The following is a 17,144-nucleotide window of genomic DNA, read 5'->3' as shown; positions in this document are numbered from 1 at the left end:
GTGTGAAATTAAAACCTGCATCGAGTAAATCCCTTAGCGACCTTATAAATCACTGTTTATTTTCGTCGGTGACCGAACGAAAAGGTATTCGTAAATCAGGGAGTCGCTCCCGAAATCGCTTTACGATAGCTTTGAAAAGTGGATCACAATAGCTTTTAACCTCGCCTCATCATGTGCAAGCATTGTGTCTCGCGTGCCAACACGTCAACCAAACAAATTGAATCTCAGGTGAGTGCGAACCATCCCTTAACACCCCGTTCCAGCAATAATGGGCTGACTTTTAAGAGGGCGCTGGACGGGAGCCAAATTGGCCCTTGGATCGTTACGGCGCACCGCATTCTCTCCTCTATACTTTCGACATCTGCCCCCGAGTCCTGTACAGGGGCGGCCCGTCGGAAAAATGTACAAAAACAAAAAAGATTAAAGATAAACAACGAGCAAGTTTTGTGTTTTTTACCTTCAAATTTGAAATCAAAGCAGAGGATTTGAATAAAATTGGGAGGAGATTTAAGCGCGGGCGAAATTTTATTTTATGGGGCCGTTTCATTAACTCCGAGAAAAGGCTGATGCGGGAATATTGTGCAGGATTCAAAGTTTGCACATACAAAGTGCATACTAAGATCATTTCAGAACCGAAACAATTTCGCACTCAATTAAGAATTTACAAAGTCAGTTTTACAGTTTAGTCAGTTAGCAGTAGCAATAAATGCAGTGATCATCAAAATTATCCCTTTCTACATATTAGTACAGGACTATTGCTGCTCAAGGAAAAATCTTTTTCGTTTATTACTGGAATCAATGACAGTTCGTGAAGTGTTACCTTTGCAGTTTTGTTTCCAATAGTGTAATTTTTCTAATTTTTCAAGGGAAACAGTTCCCAAAAAGAATGTGGAAGACTTACAATGCCTTTCGGAATACCTACTTTACAAAAAAAAAAAAAATGTAAAATATATCATTCTCATTTGGGGATTCTAACAGGAATTTATAATGTTAAACTTTGACTCTCTTTGAAAATTATCAGTGAAGTAAATGTCATCGTGAATTCGAAGAGGGAAAGGGGGATTTTATACTGATTCTGTGTTATCATCAGTGGGCGGATTTGTTTCGGGATTGTAAAAAGCCATACAATCGGCCAAGGGATAATATGCAAAATGTATATTTTTGCATATTCTGCATATTTAACTATTTTTTTGCATTTATTGCATATTTTATTGTTAAGTGCATTTTTATGTATATGTATTTTAAAATGTTTGCTGCATTTTTCGTGAAAATTTAATATACTTGCAGGTAAAAAACTACCGACCTTTTCTAGTAATGCGCACGGGTGTTTCCAAGACTTAATTTAAGGGCACCCCCAAATAGGCGTATTACTGGAATTCTTTACTTAACGGGCTTTAAGCCATATGTTGTAAATATAGATTTATACAGATAGAAAACTTAGAATGGTTTTGTAAGTATTTCATTCTTCGATTTCCAAATTCATTCATCATTCGTCTACGAACTTGGCAACAGAGCAGTGATATTACGAATGATTAAAAGAATGTCTTCCAAACTATCATCGTAGATTCGGCCTTACTCCGAGTTGGTTCTAGTTGGAGATTGTGTATGATGTAAATTTCAAGGCTTTAATAAAATATCAAAATTTTTTAATTTCAATAATATAACAAAGTCGGTCGTTTTCATTTGACAAATAAGCTTATACAACTGGGTATTTTTCCAAATTTTCCGAAAAATTCCGAAAATGAGTTTCGCCTCGGTGTCTTTGAATCTAGAAAAAGATCTCTCCACATCAGAACTTGTTACTGCAGCAAACGAAAAATTAGATACAAATTTGAAATATTTTAAAAGAGTAGTATATGTTACAGTGTTTAGGGATATTGCTTTTAATATTAAGAAATCCGAATTTCTTGCCAAATGAGATTAATGTCGATTCAAATCTGTTCATTGCAGTAGACAGTTCCAAATTTTGTGTTTCTAAAAATTTTATTGATTCAGGTAAAATATTGAAAAACTATTTTCTATAACATGTACTTTTGAATGCAAATTTTCTGTATCAAGCTGAGTCTTGCATTGCTTAATACTTTGAGGATCATTTTCTAACTTTGAAACAAATATTTTCAATTCATTAAAATGATTCGAAAAGAAAGAAAACCGACTGTAACAAAGTACCCCAATGTGTAACAATTGGCTGAGGAGGTATAGAAAAATTTGGGCAGGTTTTCCGATATAAAGCTATCCTGTATGGTGCTTTTAACGAGTAAATCCAGACATACGATGTAAGCTATAATATTATATTTGCCACTTCTGAAATAACACTAATTTTGATGCATTCCCATTACAGAATTTTGTGAAAGCATCTTTCACATCACTACATATTGTTGCAGCATTTCCCGTATCGCTGGATACTGTAGAAACCAAACATGGTTTCGACGGATTTTAGGCTTTTAATATTCCCATAATAACATTAACAACACATCTACCCTTAATGTGAGTTGTTTCATCTGCACTAATCCATACGTAATTTTCGGATACTATTGATTTTATCCCTAATATTGTTTGATCGAAAATTTTTGAAACATAATTTTTTCTAATCAGATTCGCCGAGAATATCACGTTTCACATACTTATTTAAAAACTTTCATAAGACGGGTTGTTTAATTTTTCTAGAGCAGATATGAGAGCAAGGTCCTGCAGAAAATGTTTCTTTTGATGTTCCAGCCAAATTATGCTTATGTCTTTCAGTATTCAAGTGCTTTTGCAAACTATCTTTATCTCCGAATGCAAGACTTTTTAAACAAGTAATGCAATAAATTTGTTTATCATTACATGTGAAAAATTCTCAAATTCCATATCTTACTAAAAAAGTAAACAAAAATGTAACTCCAGATGTAATTGTACGAAAATAAAAAGTAAATTCTAATTGAAAATACAAATAAAAGGAAAAATTAAAAATGAACACAACAGCGAGGAAGACGTATTAATGGCAGTTGGAATAGTGCGTGCGGACCCCACTCGTATGCGCGCCTATGTATGAGACCTTCACAATCCCGAAAAATGTCCGCGCATTGGTTATCATTTATGTGTTCTACGGCTTGAACTCTAGAACACTTATTCCCGGACACTCCTCTCACAGCGAAATGTGTACCAAACAACATTATTGTGTTGTCGACCATATTTAACATGTGTTTTATTTATGTGTTGGGAATTCGATTCACGATGTAATCTTGATTAATTAATTGTGATTTATTGAATTTAACATAATGGAAATTGTCATCGTTTTGTGGTTACAGTGTGGTGTCCCGAAATGTTGATTGTATTGCAGTTTTAATTCATTTAATACGGCTGATAACTTCGGGAGTACAAATTTAGGATGAACACGGTCATTTGTATGAAATAATGTACACATACACAGTTTAATTTGTTTTCAACTTCGCTCATGTAAGTTCTCTTCAACAATGAAATTTGTGAAGTTTTTGTCAACTTTTCAGAAACATCTATTTTTCTGCAATCCCGCCCCCCTATCAAATTTTTGATCATTTTCGACCACCTTCGATAAGCTAAAGAGATTTTCGTGTAGACTCGATCCCCAGAAGTTATTTTCGGCTTCAACTCGTCGAAAAATCTTACCACTTTTCCAGAATCGCTCATTGAAATACATAGAGGAAATTTTAGAATTTTAAAAAAATTTGACCAAATATTTCGAAAATTTTGGTCAGGGATTGTACGCACGTTTCACTTTTCAAACCAGATTTTAACGCCGTTTTTCAAAATGCTCAGTTTTTTAATACCTTGTGAAATTTTTTATTATTTTTGGACCACCGAAAAATAACTTGATATTTTTTGGACAATTTAACACCTAGGCTATTTTGGCGACATTTATTCGAAAATTCCTACTATTTTTGCAAAATTACCAATTGAAATACATATGTCAATTTTTAGGAATATAAAAAAATTTGCTTTTCTAAACGAATGTTACTAAAATCTTGTTCTAAAACAATAAAATTTTAATATTTTTCGAATTACCACATTCAGATCTACATTTTACAATTTTTGTGGATTTTTTTTCAACTTTTCGAAAACCTAAATTTTTCAGTCTCCCGCTCTCTTTGCAATTTTTTAACCACCTTCCAAAAAAAGCTAAAGACATTTTCGTGCAGACTTCGATCCCCAGAAGTTATTTTCGGCTTCATTTCGTCGAAAAATCCTACCATTTTTCCAGAATCGCCCATTGAAATGTAGAAAACTTTGGAATTTTTGAAAAATTTGATGCTCAAACTGAATATTTAGAGGATTTTGGTTAGGAACCATAAACACACTTTATTTTTCAAAGCAGCACGTCAAGAGAAATATTCCATATTTTTTTTAAGAATTTAACTCTTGGAAGCTTTTACATGGCCCATTTCTTCGAAAATTCCTACCATTTTTGCAGAATTGCCAATTCAAATATGTCAATGTTTATAAAAAAATTTGCTTTTCGAACAGAATATTTCAAAAATCTTGTTCTGGAAAAATAAACTTTTCATATGTATTTTTCGAATGGATGGACGGAAACGGGAGACCTAATTTTTCGTACATTTGGGCCCATGAAACTTCGCAAGAAAATATGGAAGTAGATGGACTTGATTACAATACTTCCTAAGCTCGGGAAGTAAAAAAAAACATGGTTTATTATTTTCGAGATGTATTTAGGTCAACAACAAAGTTACTCATAAATCCGAAAAGCTGTAACACTTTTTGCCGGAATGTTTAGATTACCACAATATAGAAAATGAAATATGCGAAGAAACTATGGTGTTTAGTAAAGAAAAATCCGTGTACATATTTTTTGTGTGACATTTTTGCTCTCTTGTGGAGATTTTTAGATCTTGGGCTATTTTGAAGGAGCTATTTTGTCTTGAGGCTATTTTGTCTTGAAGCTATTTTGTATGGCCGATTTTGTCGGGGAGGTTTTGTTCGGATCTATTTTGTCAGGATACCGATCATCAACGGTCATATCCCGTTACACTGGTACCTGGAGTGTCTTAATCCCTCGTCTTAGTTTCACTCCAAACTGATTATGTTACAAGGTTAAAATCCATGCAAATAAATTCATACATGAAGCTAAATAGCAGAGAAAGCAGACGTGTAGTAAGTAACGTTGGACAACGACAGAACTTCATATCGCAAAAAATTGCGCAGTAAAATAGTGTTAGTATCCCGAAACCGAAAACGAAATTAAAGAACTTGGATACTGCTAACAGCATGTTAGCTTGGATAAATTTTTAAGTAGTTTTTTAAATTCTCAGTTTTTTGGATGTTTTTTCAGTTTTGGGATTTTTCACTATTTCGATTTTTGGACTCCTGGATTTTTTGATTTCTCGATTCTTTACTTTTTGGATTTTCAATTTTTCGTTAAACTTTAGATTTTTCAGTTTCTCAACTATTTTATGTTTCGGTTTCTCAATTTTTCGATGTTTCAATGATACGATTTCTCAATTTTTGTCCTCTTCAATTTTACGATTTTTAAATACTTCGATTTTTCAAATTTTCAAATTTTGACGTTTTTAAATTTTCAGTTTTCCGATTTCTGAACTAATGTTTTTTTTTATTTTCCCATTTCGCAAGTTCCCAAAGTTTCGATTTTTTTCTATTCTTCAATTCTTCGATTTTTCAGGTTTTTTGGTTTTTCAATTTTTCAATTTTTTAAGCTTACGATTTTTCAACTCTGCTTTTTAGTTTTTCGATTTCTACTTTTCCAGTTTTTTAATTTCTCAATTTTTTGGATGCTACTTTAAATTTTGGGATTATTCAATATTGCGATGTTTCGACTTTTCGATTTTTGGACTGTTGGGTTTTTTGTTTTCTCGATTTTTTACTTTTTGGATTTTCAGTTTTTCATTTTATACTTCGATTTCTCAATTTTTCAACTTCGATGTATTAATATTTCAGTCTGTAAAATTCTATGTTTTTCGATTTTTCGAGTTTTTAGTTCTTCTATATTTTAATTTTTCAATTTTCCGAATTTTAAAATTTTCCATTTTTCCAATTTTTTTTTTAATTTTTCGATTTTTAATTGTTCAGTTCTCGATTTATCAATTTTTTCAATTTTTAACTTTTCTTCTCGAGTTTCCACTCCCCGATTTCCCGATTCTCTGATTTTTCGATTGTCGATGTCTCAATTTTTGAATTTTTCGATGTTTCAAATTTTGGATTTCTCGGTTTTTCAATTTTTTATTTTTCGGCTTTTAAATTTTTCGATTTTCCAGTTTTTCGATGTTTTGATTTTTCAGTTATCCGATTTTTCAATTTTTCATATTTTTAAGTTCTTGAGTTTAGATTTGTCGATTTTTCAGTTTTTCGATTATTAAATTTTAGATATTCAAATTTTGATTTTTTGATTTTTGATTTTTTTCAAATTTTGACGTTGATAGATTTTCAGTTTTCTTATTTCTCGATTAATCTGTTTGCAATTTTTTAGTTCTCCAATTCTTCAATTTTTCGACTTTGCTTGTTTGGCTTTTCGATTTCTCACTTTTCCAATTTTTTAATTTTTGGATATTTCTTTCAGTTTTGGGATTTTCTAGTATTTTGATTGTTCAAATTTTGATTTTTCGACTTCTAGATTTTTACATTTTTCGATTTTTGGACTCCTGGATTTTTTGATTTCTCGATTCTTTACTTTTAGGATTTTCAATTTTTCGTTAAACTGCAGATTTTTCAATTTTTCGACTGTTTTATATTTCGATTTCTCAATTTTCCAGCTTTTCGATATTTTAATTTTTCAAATTTTAAAATTCTAGATTTTTCAATTCCTCGAGTTTTCAGTTCTATATTTTAATTTTCAATTTTCCGAATTTTTAAATTTTCGATGTTTCAATTTTTTGAGATCTCGATTTATCGAAATTCGGATGTTTCGATGTTCAATCTCCCGATTTATCAATTTTTCTATTTTTAACTTTCCGATTTTTCGATTTTGGCCTATCTCGGTTTCTCAATTTTTCAATATTTCGACTTCTCGACTTTTCGACTCGTCGATTTCTCGATGTTTTGATTTTTCGATTTCTCGATGTCTCAGTTTTTGAATTTTTCGATGTTTCGATTTTATAATTATCCGATTTTTCAATTTTCCAATCTTTTTAATTTTCGAGTTTCGATTTCCCAATTAATATATTTTTTATTTTCCCATTTCTCGACTTCCCAAAGTTTCAATTTTTCATTTCTTCAATTCTTTCATTTTTCTTCTATTTTTCAATTTTTCGATATTTCAGTTTTGGACAGGTCGTTTACAAAGAGTAAAAATTTTAATGTTTAATCTTGTTTAGTCAGTTGCGGAACTCTGGAGTTCCGCAAGGGTCTCACATAAGACTTTTACTTTTTTCCGTCTTGTGATTGATGTAAACGCAGTTTTTTTAAATCGTTTTTTTTACTTTTTGCAGATGACCTCAAACTCTTTTAGTTCTTACATCGAACCTAACTATTATTACATATCGACAAATGTAAAGTAGTTATTAGATTTTCTATGAAGAAAATATCGCATCCTCTTTCATGTTTTCTAAAAGATAAGAACTGAGAACTGTAGATTCGATGAATGACCTAAGGATTACTTTTACCTCTATTCTTGACTTTAGTGCTCATATCGACAACGTTATTAATAAAACAAATAAGCTGTCGCTAATAAATTTTAAACAATTTGTGTTTTTTTTTTCCAACATTTGGATCATGTTTTCTTCGCAGAGATGTCAGAGAGCCAATTTTAATTTGACGTGCCTTATCACAGAATGTTTATGGATCTAACTCTATATTCCGAGCATAAGCTAAGGAGTAATGTAATAGCCTGTAGAGCTTAAAAAAAACTAGGTCTTCTGTTTAGATGGTAAAACGCTAACCAAAATTTGTCTAATCATCACCTCAAAATTTTGCATGGTAAACGCTATTTTAATTTTGTACTTGTGCTTTATGAATCCGCCTTGAGTTTTTACCGTAGGCATCCAGATTTTCAATATAAAAATCGAAACTATATTATTAAGGGGACAACGTTCATGGATCTTTTTTTTTCCTACACTGTGACTGGTATTATCTTTAAATACTTATTCTAACTTATAGGGGTTATCATAAAATAAATAAAATTTCTCAAAATCAAATTTTATCAGTTTTCCATGAAACTGGATTTGTTGGACTATACTTCCGAGGCAAGAGCAATTGTGATCAATAAAATTCAAAAAATAAGTTTATAGTCATCGAATTTCAAGATATGTCTACGTTTGACAGTCGCAATTTGAAGGTAAAATATATAGAAAATACTAGACATATTTTTGTCAAATTCTCTAGTGACAATAACAACATGTTAGAGATTTGGAAAACTCTACGATTATTTACAAAAATATAAGAAACTGCGCGTTAAAGCTTAAGGGTATCGTAATTAATTTAAGCCTTCTCAATTGTTTCGATAATTATAAAAAAAAACGAATAATGAACACGTCTTTCATCGATATCCTTGACTTTTGAGACGCAGTTTACTTTTCAAATCTTAGACATAATATAATATAATGTCTAAACATTTTAGTTGACTTTTCGTTTCAATTCACAAGTGACAAAATATATCTAAACACTTTAAGATAAAAATAACATATATAACATTGTTTTGTCACAAAAATGGTTCAAAGAAAACTAGAAGTGTATTTTATAATTTCTTTAAACGTAATTTCTTTATCACTTCATTTTTGAAATATGCAAAAACAAAAACAAAAAATTTTCCACCGAGTTTTCCATATTTTTGCTTTTTACTTCCCGAGCGTAAGCAAAGGAAGTATTGTAATCGAGTCCGTCGGCCGACTCTCTACTTTTACGTTTTCTCGATCTTTCATGACCCCTAGAAGACGAAGAAATAGGTCTCCCATTTCCGTCTGTCTGTCCGTCTGTCCGTCTGTCCGTCTGTCCGTCTGTCCGTCTGTCTGTCCGTCTGTCCGTCTGTCCGTCTGTTGTCACGGATTTTTATTAGACAGATAATCTCCGAAAGTACTCGACCGATTGTTGTGAAATTTTGTACTTATATTAAGAATATCATGTAGATGGTAAAACGCTAACCAAAATTTGTCGAATCATCCCCACCACTAAAGCGATGACGTCACTTCAAAATTGTACATAGTAAATGGGTTTTCAATTGTATAAAATAACATAGTCCTACACATGTAGTTTACAACTCTGAATCGACTTTTCACCCGAAACGTCCAGATTTTTGGAAAAAAAATCAAAATTATAAAACAACATTTTGAAATTTAATTTTTAATCTGCTAACCAGAATACTTTGAAATGTTGCAGATGTTTTAAGGCTATAAAGAGCATCATAAATCTTTAGTCAAAAAATATTTGCTTATCCCCTCCAAAAACTTGATGACGTCAGCTCAAAAGTTTGTGGAATAAATCATATCTAAAATGTACAAAATATGATGAGTCTGTACTAGTGAAGTATCACTCCATTAATATTTTTTGGATTTGCATATACAGGGTGACTCAAAAAAATTAATGAATGCGTAAATATATTTTATTGATTTAATCAGGAACTACAAAACCGAATGCTCTGAAATCTTGCAGATGTTTTAAGGTCATAAAGAGCATAATAAATGTTTAGTCAAAATATATTTGCTTATCCCCTCCAAAAACTTGATGACGTCAGCTCGAAAGTTTGCCGAATAAATCGTATCTAAAATGTACAAAATATGATGAGTCTGTACTTGTGATTTATCATTCCATTCATATTTTTGGATTTGCATATGCAGGGTGACTCAAAAAAATTAATGAAGGCGTGAATTTATTTTATCGATTTAATCAGGAATTACAAAACCGAATGCTTTGAAATCTTGGGAATATTTTAAAGTTATTATAAGCATGGTAAACTTTTGTTCAAAATGTATTTGTTCATCCCTCCTAAAAAAATTGATGACGTCACCCTTAAATTTTGCTGAATAAATCCTATCTAAAATGCAAAAAATATGATGAGTTTGTACTTGTGATTTATCATTCCATTCATATTTTTTAGATTTTCTTAAGAGGTGGTTCAAAAAAATTAATGAAGTCAATTTATTTTATTGATTAAATTAAAGGCAACACTTATTATTAGTATTACACCCCAACCAACCCAATTTGGTAGACACAAAATTTGTTAAGGGAAAAACTCGGTTGAAACATAAGGGTAGCACGCTTATTTACATCGACTTTAACATTACAGACCTGCATTTGTTTTATGCGCTCACTTGGTTCCGCGAATGTGAAATAGACATGTTTATAATCAACCAATTGTGAATTTCACCGTCAAGAATTAAAATAAAACCCAATGTTTTATATAATAAGCGGAAGTCGAAGCAATAAAACCGACGGTCGTTTTGTTTACAGTTTCTGTGTTTGGCTCTCACGTATGCTGTTACGCCTGTCATCTTAAATTAACAATGTTTATACATACACGATTTTCAGTTGCCTCTGATACGTAGGTATACGTGAGTAAATTGTTTCGTTATTTTATTGATTATTACAAATCAATATTCAAACGACCCAATTCATTTTCCCGAAAATTTGAGAATATAATAATTTTATTCTTAGTATTACACTACATCTATCCCAACTGATATACGTGTCCTTGCAAAAATGTTGATGACATCATCGCAATTTTTTTTTAAATTCCCACTACAAAGATGTAATGAGAAAAAAAACACAATAGGCATGCAGTCGTCAAGTTTCCGACAGCGAGGGAAGTACTGTCTAAACTCTTTAGACCAATTTTTTTATATTTGATTGGCACCCATGCTGACATGACAGGCTAATTTGGTCACTAAATTATGTACCCGTAAAAATAAGAGACTGTCCCATATATTCAAATATTCAAATCACATATCTCAGTAACTTTATGTGATACAAAAATTCTGAAAATAGATTTGAACTTAGAAGAATTGCATTATTCAATCCAAAAGCTATAAAAATTGGCTTTTCTACAGACCAGTGTAATCAACACATCAGTCCTAACAGACACCATAAAATTAAAAAAAACAATCCAAAGCCAAAAAGACTATACAAAACCACAAAAACTGCAAACTATAAGAACGCAAATAAAACGACAAAGAGTTCATTATTTATGATCATGTAATTAAGTTTCTTTAAGACCAGCATCTCAATCCACCTGAACAGCATGGTTTCTTCACCGGGAAGTCTCTACAATGTAACATCCTCTCTTGTACGTCTGAGCAACGCAAGAATATGGACGTTCGATGAGGTACCAAAACGACCTCTTTTGGAGAAGCTACATCACCTCGGTTTGGAGAGGTGAAGTGTTCAAATGGACTTACTCGTTTTTTGTGAGTGTTGTTGTTATCAGTGAGGTACATCAAGGTAACAAGATTCCATACTTTGTCAATTACTGTTTATTTCTTATACAGGTGATATTAAAGGATGTGTACTGACGATAGTAAACTGTACAATAATTGTATCAATTTTTCGTCGCTAATTAATGTCCTAAAACCATATATAATTGATAACAAAAACTTAAAACACTCTAACGGCAGCAAAAAAAGTTCTACATTTGATTTCAGAAACAAATAAAATCCAGTTTTAGCAGACGCTCCAAAACCAAAATTACAAACTAAAAATACAGACTAAAACGAAAACCAGCATCTAATTAATCTGCCCACTGTATCTACAATTTGTATCATTATTTAAAAATCAAGTCAAGTGCACAGCTCTACAACACAAAGACTTCCCCAGAAAATAATTTTCCACCCTAACGAACCGCCCCTGGCCGAATCATCCGACTCTCATGCTCAGTCTAGTTTCGCCATGCGGCTCATTTGACGACGTCAAGAAGGCAACATGATCGTCTGCCATGTCGTTACGACGAACGGGAGAATTGAATACGCGCCCGGAAAACTGAAGGGTGCTCCGGGACTCCGGTTGGTGTGTGACCGTTCGTGCATTATATGAAAATAAAAAGGACGCCAACTTCATATGTATGTAACAAATCAGGATGTGGCGTCCTTTGTGACTCTATTTCGCTGAAAAACGACCGAAAATAAAGCATTTTTATTCGGCCTCTGAGGCCCTCGGTGCTTTAAGAGCGCACATTAATACTCATTTAACTAGTTTCCTACTAGCGCAGGGACTGCTGGATTGTCGTGCCTAATAGGGCACAGCTATTTGTTTATTTGGAGTCGTGATATAGTCTGTTTTTTATGAAAAACTAGGACAAAAAATCTAAATAAAGATGCAACCCAAAATACACTTCCAAAGGTTTCGTTAACTTGCATTAGTGAAGCTCTGTTTTTCAGCGAAAGTGAGAACTGCATACGTGAGTCTTGTTTTTATCCCAGCGAGAGCTTTTATCCTTTAAATTTATTCCTCCATTCAATTTCTCGTTTTGATTTATCGCCCGACCATTTTGTGTACTATTAAAATCACGGCACTGTGTTACAATAAATATTTCTCGAGTTAACCAGAACAAACTTGTATCTGTCTGATCCTTTGGGACAACACACCGTAGACAAACAGACATTCCCATATATGCGCGATGCCGTAAGACTAGTTTGAAAATTTATTAATGCCTAATACGCTATGATTTAATTTATAGGTGGCTTCAGAACTGGGTCGACGGCTTATTGAGACTCTTATGAATTATAGCATGGATATAGGTGTTCTCTCGCTAACAATATCAGAACGAATGTTGTAACTTCGGTAATAAAATATAATAACTGTGACTATAGCAACTAAATCCTCCTAGATAAGTCAAGTTAAAAATTTTAACGTTGAATTTTGCCGGAGGCAAAATTTAGTGCTCCCGGAGCTCGCTTCCGCTATTCGGTATTGACTGTGGAATTAGTTCTTTGCTTGGGAATATATCGAGGCAAAATCCGGTGCGCATTTAGCTGCAATAAAATTTAAACAATAATGCTACCGAAGTCGGTCGTAATGGAGTTTTAATTTATTTTAAACGGCGAATATAATAACGAGAGCGTAAAATAATCTAGAATGGATAATTCAATGCTGGCGAACGGAAAATAAAATACTTGAAAATTTAATTAATTAATTGAAGCATGTAACAAAAACAACATTATGGATTTACAGACTAAATTTGAAAATAAATATACTTAAGGTATATACACAGGTTTTTCATTCGACAATGTAGCAACATAGCGCAGGTTACAGGAATTATAAATCACTACCAAACAATAAGCTTTTGATTACTAAAATCCGCTATCAACTTTTCAGTCATTTATCTTCTACTTGCTACAGATAATTACCTCGAAATTGGTGAACATGTGCTAATTATCTTTGCATATTGTTGAGTAATTGTAATCAAAAGTGATACTAACTGCTTCAGTTCTGCCTACAGGTAGTGATTTTTTATTTGTACACCGATAGTACAAATTAAATAATTTTTTGTGTTACTAAAGTGAAATTTTGTCGATTCTTTAAAGCGACCAAAATCTGGTAAATTAGTTCTATAAGACATTCTACTTAGCGGATACACAGAGGGAAAAAAATCATTAAACCTCAAGTTGCGCTGTATTGTATCCAAATGGCCCAATTATTGTAATATTCGTACACAAACACCCTCCCAGTAAACCTTAAACCATCAACTTCCATACCTAAAATAAACTACTTTCTTTACGATTAAAATTGATCCTCTCCCAAACCCTTTGCAATTTATCCTTACATCGAATCTGATAATCCACTTTACGCTGTATAATTTGCGCCATATATTTTTGGAAAACTTGTAAAAAATTCACCAAAATCGATGGGACCTCTTTTAGATTTATTCGGCTCTCGGAAAGGACATCAGACACGCTACTTCCAGATCATCTTCGGCCATTCATCAAGCCCTCCACCGTGTTTTGGGGTGGCCCTTCGAACATAAATAGGCCACTTCTATTGCGAGAGGCGCTTGCACGCATCGCTCTTATAAATAATACAGAATCTTCCAGATGCAATAATTTATTCCCGAGATATCCTCCCTCTTTATAAAAAGATAATTTACTTTCCGCTACTGTTCGAGTTATTTATGCATTGTTTAATAGTACAATCGAGATTTTTGAGCTTATTTAGCACTCAGTCCTGAAGGATAATTTATCGCAGCATGAAATTGATGTTTATTTTTTTTCTACGAAGTGGTAGTTGAGGCACAATAGGAATATTACATCCCATTTTGATTATCGTAAGATTATAAATGTAAACATAACTGGCTTTGAAACTGTTATATAAAATTAAAATTAAAAGTGTGAACTACCCTTGAACTTAATTATCTCTTCAAACAACTCAAAAAAATAATTACGAAAGTCAGTTATTATTCCTGACTTTTTTTGTTTGTGTAAAAATAATACGTTATGAAGTATTGAACAAGCAACTCATCAGTAAGCACAAGGTATAATTTGAGATTTGTTACATCACGTCTGACAAGTCTTGTTCTGAAGACATTTCACCGTAACAAAACAAATAGTTCACAAATCGATTGGTAGCTTGTAGCTTTATAAATTTGAAAGAATATACATATTTTGTTGAAAACTACAACATTTCCGATGCAGAGTGCGTTAAGGCACTTCCCGCTTTCCAAATCAAGACACTGATTTCATTTCTTTGCTGCCATACTGTTGTTAAGGCTGTTGATACGCTGAAATCAATGGGAATCGTAAGAAACGAATTGCTGCTTTATTATATATTGTTTCTTGGAAGTTTATTACGATTTTGCATGAGAAAAGATCAAACTATGTTTGTATAGAGCTACTTTTTGTAATAACAACAGATCTAAAGTCTACATATTTCTTTAACATTTGACACTAAATTACAAAACTATTTGACACCACAAAACTATTTCTCACTTTCTAGGGGTTATTTTTAGACAAATCCGTTTTTATTTTATATAGGTATAGGTTAGACTTCAGTCACTTCGCGGAACCACACATTGTTATATTTGAACACTGGTTGAAAATTTACCAAACTCTGCTTTCAATCCAATACATGTGGAAGTTAAATCGAAATAAAAAACAAGAGTACCCACTATTTACACTATCGAGCAATTCGAACAACCATACACCTCGAAATGTAATCAGAAATTGGTTTCATATCGAGTGTATTTACCGGCCAAACGCCAGTGTATTCTATAATTCAAACAGCTAATATACACACACAACAGTAATTGAAACTGCATATATTCAGTGCAGTCACCGGTATATCGCGTTGTAAACAAGTCCATGGTTTCTTTCCACAAATAACACACGTTTCGCAATATCCTGTAGCAAATATTTTCCTTGTTACAAAATTGAAACGTAATAATAGTTCCATTGTTTATACGATACTCGACACAAGAGAATTATCTGCAAAAATGAATATTTCGATTATTATTTATGAAAATTTCGGGACGCGGTTGTCACCACTGTTTTCAGCTTACAAAGCTCTAGAAATTATAAAAGAAAGCAGCGAGGATTGAAACTGTGTGTTGTTTATAATTCAGTCTCTACTCTGTGGACTGTTCATCCGACAATTTATTTCCGACATAAATAAGAGTTTCAAAGTAATTTTAGCCAATCTGTGGAGATGATGTACCCCATAGAGCAAATAATAAATAAAACTAATATCTGTCGGAATGTCAATAATGCGCTTTAGTAGTTTAAAGCATCAGGCGACATTTTCACAAAAACGCCCTTCGCTCCACTAAAACCCTGCAAGCACTCCCGTCGCAATTTCTTGTACCGAAGCTTCAAGTGCTTTCGCTTTACAAAAACTCATCCTGTTTGCTTTGAGCTGCTGAAAAGCCATCTGAAAACTTTTCAATATTTTAAAAAGATTTGCACATTGTACTTACCGATCAGATTTTTCGTGTTTTATCTGAATTTGTTTTCGGTCAACGCTTTTCCCTCTTTAAATCCGACTGTTTCTGCTTGTAGTCGGAATACGACTTATTTGTTGTTTGTTTCAGCTAATATCCGGCTTTCTGGAACAATTCATTTTAGGTATTACGTCGAACAATGGCGAGGCTTAGCAACAACCTGCACCAGGTTTAACATTATCTGGTCGACATCTAATATGTTATACATTCACGGTTGGCCAGATGAGGGTCCTCTCGACGTGACCGAGCATATTAAAATTTTTACACGTTCATATTTACCGAAAGAGGTGTGCTGGTATCGATTCACGAGAGTTGTAATTAAGTCTCGTTTAGTTCGGCGTGGAAAAATGCTGCCAATAACACTTTCCGAAATTGGATAATTAAATAATGTTTTACGGGTGGTTGCGCAAAGTAATACGGAATGGAAAAGATAAAAGAATATAGGATTTTAATAATTGGTTCTTACAGCAAGGAAGCCTATGAGTAAAGATTGGTGAACCAAGCAAAAATTCATGTAGTTGACGCAGTGTTAAAAGTTTGAACACAATTTTTAGTTTGAACAACAAAAGTAATGTCAAATAGTTGGACATTTATCCATTTCAAACATTCAGAAATACATATAATAGAGTCCAACAAACAGTGAACATTGACTTTCTGTATCCAAAAGTGCTTGTTGGAAGTGCAAGTGGTCTTTTAAAATAATATTTCCTAAAGAGCCGTTTACACAACTGCAAGTTTGCCAAGCAAGCTTGGAAAAAATATGTCAGTCAATAGGACATTTTTAAACGAACGCGTTTCGTAATAAGTTACATGGTTGGCGAAACGCGTCACGAATTTTTGTGATTTTTCGGTGTTCATGGGGTAATAAGCGTGATATTGAAAATGCCATTTACAGGTTGAAATAATTCATGATTTTAAATTAAGTAAACACTAGCTAAAATTGGGTATAAATTTATTCGAATTTGAGCTCTGCGTTAGCTAGTAGGTGAGATTGAATGTATTACATTACGTTAATATTGATGACACAATTTTCATTTCAAAAAAATTTTACGTGGTTAATATGATTTAAAGAAAAGTTCATGCAAGTATTTTAAAGTTGAAGACACAAGAAAGCACAATCAAATGTTAACTGCTAAAAGAAATTAAATAAATATGTGTCACCTTTTGTCCCAAATATGTCATTATTGAACCATTGTTTTGTTTGATTAAATTATTTTTTAGTCAAGAATGGTTTTCCTCCAAGTTTAAATATTCTACTTCTATTACATTCCTATCTACTTTTTGCGAAAAAAAAAAAGGACAAGTT

The 17,144-nt window shown here is 32.6% G+C and overlaps 1 long non-coding RNA gene across 1 annotated transcript; it reads right to left on the bottom strand.

The window, feature by feature from the left end:
- Positions 1-15,467: 15,467 nt before the first annotated feature.
- On the bottom strand, positions 15,468-15,933 carry LOC135135310 (uncharacterized). Its single transcript, XR_010281500.1, has 2 exons — positions 15,815-15,933; positions 15,468-15,768 (listed from the first exon to the last, which is right to left on the bottom strand). It is a non-coding gene; the product is annotated as an uncharacterized LOC135135310 (long non-coding RNA).
- Between the last annotated feature and the right edge of the window lie 1,211 nt (positions 15,934-17,144).

The sequence above is a fragment of the Zophobas morio genome, unplaced genomic scaffold, assembly GCF_036711695.1.
Source record: "Zophobas morio isolate AGI-343-1 ecotype UQ-CSIRO unplaced genomic scaffold, CSIRO_AGI_Zmor_V1 ptg000024l, whole genome shotgun sequence".
Classification (NCBI taxonomy): domain Eukaryota; kingdom Metazoa; phylum Arthropoda; class Insecta; order Coleoptera; family Tenebrionidae; genus Zophobas; species Zophobas morio.
Note: the sequence above shows the minus strand (reverse complement) of the source record. Positions and strands in the feature narration are given on the sequence as shown.